The sequence below is a fragment of the Symsagittifera roscoffensis genome, chromosome 10 (genome assembly GCF_963678635.1).
Source record: "Symsagittifera roscoffensis chromosome 10, txSymRosc1.1, whole genome shotgun sequence".
Classification (NCBI taxonomy): Eukaryota; Metazoa; Xenacoelomorpha; order Acoela; family Convolutidae; genus Symsagittifera; species Symsagittifera roscoffensis.
In genome coordinates, this window is record NC_087071.1 from 27,931,185 (window position 1) to 27,937,194 (window position 6,010).

At 34.0% G+C, this 6,010-nt stretch overlaps 1 non-coding gene across 1 annotated transcript; it reads right to left on the bottom strand.

The window, feature by feature from the left end:
- Positions 1-3,396: 3,396 nt before the first annotated feature.
- Positions 3,397-3,479, bottom strand: Trnal-uaa (transfer RNA leucine (anticodon UAA)). The gene has a single exon. It is a non-coding gene; the product is annotated as a tRNA-Leu (tRNA).
- Between the last annotated feature and the right edge of the window lie 2,531 nt (positions 3,480-6,010).

Genomic DNA, 6,010 nt, shown 5'->3' on the forward strand with positions numbered 1-6,010 from the left:
AATGAGTTTCATTGCTGTGTATTTGATGACATGATAATTTTTGATGTTGACGAAATTTAATTACAAGAGCTGATTGCCAATCTTGGTAATCGAATTCGTGTTGAAGATAAGGGCGTTCCCGAATAGTTCTTCGGAATAGAAATTCACCTTGGTGAAAATGTATAATACTTTCTCAAGAAAGATACGTCAAAAATTAACCAAAAAATGGATTATGCAAAATTGCAAACCGGTTTATGAACCTGTGGTTACATCTGAAAATGCAACTGATGATAAAAGTCTAACAGATTGTTCCCTTTTCCAGCAGTTAGTGGGGGCGTTATTGTATTTAGCTGCAACAACTAGGCCGGATATTGCATTTTTAGTAAACTTACCCTCTCAAGCCTGCGAAAGTCCAACAGTGCAAGTTTTTATTGCAGCAAAAAAAGTACTACGCTATTTAAAGGGCACGATTGATTTCCTTCCTTATTCACGGCATGATAATGGTCTAGGTATTTTTGCGTACAGTGATGCCAATTGGGCCAGCGACATAAGGACCAGAAAATCTGTATCTGGCGTGGTTATTAAATCAAATGAGTCAGACTCACCGGTGTTTTGGCGAACTGCTAAACCATGTTTGGTATCATTATCTACAAGTGAATCGGAATATATGGCTCTATCGGCCTTGGCTCAGGAAGTTTTGTTCCTAAAACATGTCTTTGAGAGTGTTAACTATAAAACTACTCTCCCTATTTTGTTTAGTGACAAGCAAGGAGCAATCTGTGTAGCTCATCAAACCGCTTCAAGATCGAGAGCCAAACATCGACATATAAGTACATTTTATTCGAGAACAAATTATTCCCTCTGGTAAGATGACGTTAAAATATCTTCTCACTTCAATTATGGTTGCGGATGTTCTGACAAAAGGACCTCCACGTATTCGTTTGGCGCAGATATGCCAGCTACTTTTTGGAAGTGCCTTTGGAGGGGGAGCGTTGAAATACTCGTCTGTGATTGGTCGACTTTCAGACATGGTTGTTTAGAACCAAAAGACTGTAAACAAAACTGTAACTGCTATATTCGAGAAAGGAGTGAAACAATATTGACTTACGACTTTTAACTTTTCAAATGACATCAAAAATAATGCGGTTAAGCAAAGGTCGTTGATTTTTACTTCAACCACTTTAATGGAAAATGGTGCTAGGCTTGCTAATTAATCAATTTAGTTCTTTTAATATGCTGATTTTCAAAATTCGTCACAAGAGAAAATACGTTTTTTGAGCGTTTTTCGTTTTTGGTGCAAGGAAGAAAGATAAGTAACTATTTTTACCCAATTCCGAGGATTTATTCAATATTTTTTTGATCAGCGTCATGAAGGTGACGAAACCAAATAAGTGAAGGATTTTGACTTAATCACAGTTTAAAGTACAGTAGAAAAAAAATGAAGCGCGCACTAGCGCATAACACAGAGTGTGCCTCTGCGTGCTCTAGTCACTAGTTGCGAGATCAAATTTGAAATTTTTTGTTATATTTTTTATTTACGTCCTTTCTTTTCTTCCACGAATTTTACAACAAAGTATGCTTTAGTTAGCCAGAGTATGATATTGCTGTAAAACCAGTGCATACCTCGCTTACATAGCTCCAACAAAAATAGTTGAATTATTGATAACTCTGAGAGAGTACCTAAGGTTTGAACAAAAAGCTTCAGTATAGCTTTCATACCATTCGATTTCGATTCGGACCGATCAGATTCAAGCAAAATTTCCAATTTTCTAGATGTTAAAGATCAATTTTAGTCCGTATAACTGGAAATTCTCAAAATGGCCAAAATTTTGCAACAAGTACCTGAAATATTAGAGGAATGAAAAAAAATTACACAACGCTTTTTATTTTCAAAAAAATATGTTGAAAGTCCAATTGCAGTTTTCTTGAGTGATTGTTGCGATTGAACCTCTGAGTTTTTTGTATGAGAAAAACCTGGTTTATTTAGGTTATCCTTGGCAACCAAAAACACAATAAATTTCATAGCGGAACTATTTTGTTTTTTGATGGATTTGCAAACTGTGTCGAAGCTTTCTGATCATCACAAAAATAGTATTACTTTTAGATGAAAAATTGTTTTTCAAATGTGATTCATGTCAGAAAACTGTATGGCAAGCTTTTTTATAAGAAAAAAAGTCAAAGAAACTTTCTTCTCTCTGTTTGATCTCAACGAAACATTTTACACACAAATTTTTGCATTCATATATTTGAAGTATTTTTTACATCCCGTAGTCCAATTTCCTTCGGTAAAAAGCATACTCGTTATTTTTTTGCTTCCTAACTTAAAATTTTGGGAGAAAAACAGGCCATTAATTTCAATCAAAAGTTTTGAAGGTGAAAATTCTCATTTTTTTCGAAAATAAACATTTTCTGTCTGAAAGTGTCAATTAAAAATTATATTAAACAACAATTGCAGTTTTCTTGAGTGATTGTTGCAATTAAACCTCTGCGTTTCTTGAATGAGAAAATCCTTGTTTCTTTAGGTTATCCTTTGCAACAAAACAAAACAAAAATTCATAGCGGAACTATGTTTTGATGGATTTCCAAGGATTAAATTGCAATTTTATAAAGGATTTTAAAGAATCTAGTATGGTTGCTAATCTTATTGTGCCATCAGGCTAAGCACGCATACCTTTGCAGAAACTTAAAATGTAATAAGCGAGTAACCAGCAAGACAAAAAACGTGTACATGGTAAAATAAGCGATTCCAGTGATTTCAAAGTGTTTGTTTTTCTTATTCTTGAAGTCATTTTTTTCAGCTTGTTTCCTCAAACGGCTTCAGTCTTGAAAAGTTCACAACGCAAAGAGTTGAAAAATGAAAAGCACTTTTGTGGGCTTTCAAAATTTTACATGCTTTGAAGTTGCATAGTGTTTGCATGCTGCTTATAGTCTTACCGAGTCGTCATGCAGACAAAGACGCCAAATCCAAATATGCCATCAATGCTTCATAGTTAACTATATTATAATTTTTTTCTACCTTTGTAACATTTTTAGCTTTGACGTCGTTGTTACGTTCTACATTGTTACGTTCTATTTAAAGTTTTCGTTTCATGGCTGCAAGTTTCTGGACAAAACGTACAAAAAATGATACAAAGGTAATTTTTAGCAATGATACACGTTTAAACAGAACCTACAAACTATCTCGTGTTACTGTTTTTTCAACTCAGAACAAAATCATATTTTTAGCAATGATGAAAAAAAATTAGAAAGAAATTACGATCTTATGATGAAATTTTTGAAAACTCACAATATTTTTCAACAATGAACAGTTTTTTCAGACAAAACGTACAAATTATGATGTGAGGCTTGTACATATTATGAGTTCGTTTTATCAATTTATTAGTTTGCTAGTCGTTTATCGTACTGTACAGATAGGTTTGCTACCACTGGGGTTCGAACCCAGGTGGACTATTGTCCATTGGATCTTAAGTCCAACGCCTTAACCACTCGGCCATAGTAGCTAGAGGTTTTATAGCCCACTGCAAATATATTCATAGATTTTTATTGTCTCCAAAACGCAAATTCAACTGGCTTAAAAACATTCAAAATAAAGCAGCTAACAAATAGTTCTGATGAATATTCTGAGTAACTAACCACAAAAAAATATTTATGCGACCAAAATCTAAAATAAATTTTTTCATAAAATGTCTCAACGATATTTTTTTCATAAAAAAATATCTAAAATATATTTTTTCATAGAAAAATGTCTCAGGTTGTCTCAATGATTGAAACTTGATAATGGCGTTTCTCTCAAACTGGGTTATTTTTAGGTGAAAAAAATAACAAAAAATCTTAAGAATTTCAGCAGAATTAATATGATGCAATTTCTTTTGCGAAATTCGGTCCCAAAAAATTACCTTAAAAAAATGAATCATTTTTGTATTGATGTCCAATGAAAAAATTCGCAGAAATTACTTAATCAATCATTGACATAATTACTTTATCGTGAGCAATTTTTGAAGCCAACAAAATTTAAGAAGAGTTTAATCTCCAACAAAATTGCGCAAAGTTTTTAAACATTTATTTCTGAACAAAAAGGAATTTGACAACCAAATCACACTCCAACTACGGAATGGCAAACCCTACCTGGCATGCTGCCTACAGTCACTACACTCAATGGATTTAGAGTACGATTTGGCAGCGCAGAAAAAGAAATCCATTGCAACAGAACAATGGCCATCTCGATTTTCAAATATGCGTACAGATGCAAGTCACCAGGCATTGCATCCGAGCTCAAATTTCACGCCATTTCCAAACGAGACCGAAACACAGTTCTCCACCAAGCAAGAACAAAAGATCATTACAAACCATTTTGGAATCAGATTGACTTCCAGAAACAACAGCAACAGTAGGCGGTCACAGTCGTTATCTTCCTGGAGCAGACGGATAAGACATCCTTCTACAAGAACGAAACAGAAATGATGCTCGAGAAATACAAGCAAACATCATCCATCCTTCATTATAAATGATAATCAAAGAACAAGAACTAAAACTTTTTAAATCCCGGATGGGTGGAACCAAATCTAAACTAGTATATATTATTGGTTATTATTATGATATTTTATCTTTATAAAATATTAATTACTAACCAATCATACTCCATAAACCTAACAACCTATTCATTTGTAAAGTGTTGAAACTACTTGTAGTTTCAACACCAGAACAATTTGAATTAAACTTAGAATACAGTTGTTCTCAATCTGGAACTAACTCGCGTAAACCGGTGTACACTAGATCTATTGAGACTAGGAGAAATAAGAGTAAGGTTAAGATCGGCATTAGACTAAGAAGTTGCACGAATCTATCCGGCCGAAAATGAAATAGCGTGACGAGCAGATGGTGTACCTTATCTGAAATTACTTTATGAGTACATTAACCAATACATAACTCATTTCACAGACATTTCTGAGCGAAACTTACAATCATGAACGAGTTCTCAAGTGGTTGCTAAGCACGGGTTTTTTCAACAGCCAATAGCTCGCCAAGAAATGCTTAATGCTTTCAAAAATGTTTCCCTTAATTTTAAGTCTTTTTTGACAAAAAAAAACATTCATGATAAAAAACAATAAACTGTTTTGAGATCTATACTACACAAATACATAAGGTTCTTGCATAATTTACAACTTGGTTTTAAACCTGAGAGAACGCAAACATTATTAGACGATATGGTCTGTTTTCAGATTTTTTTAGGAGTCCGCAATTCCGAGGAGCATCGGATCTGCCACTTGGTTCCTCTGGGCAGCAGTGTCACTTGCACTCATAATCTGCATTGCAGTCAGTTTTGCCGTCCATAATGGACTCAAGTCGGGCAAATATTTTTGATTAAGTTACTGTTTTTGGGCTCCTTCTCATTAGATTATGCTCCTAGCATATCTTCATCAGTCTTTTGCTGCAGTGGGCTATAGAGGGAAATAGGGCTTATTTTGTGCATTTGTTGATCTATTGTTGCAGTTGTTTTTGTACTAATTATCATAAGGAAACATGAATCCAGTCGCAAAGTTGCCTCCTCTACTGCTTCATACAGCTTAAATTGATTGTTTTGGTCTTTGTTCAATATACATAGAGCTTAGTTTTTTGAGATCACATACATGAAAACCTATAATCAGAGTTTTTTTCCAACACCCGCTGATTTTCTTCTGCAACTCGATTTACCAAATTCTATTTAAAATAAATTTTAACAAAACTGGAGTAAAACTAATCGTGTCAGCGTAATCAAGTGAAGAGTTTTTATGAAGTTTAACGAGTGGAGAGAGAAATTGTAAAAGATTCAAATATAGTTGTACAATAGCGTGAAAATGTCAGGAGGGGGATTATGGGTCGCAACTATTTTTCCCTCTCATCTCCGACGGTCATATAAACTGAATTCTATTGAAATCTCAGTTCTATTAATTCGAAAAAATTTGATTTAAATCAGGTCTTGAACTGTTTAAGTAGATAGGTCGACTCCAAAGGTAGTCTTCAAAACTAGAAATGGCTGACCATTAAAAATTTT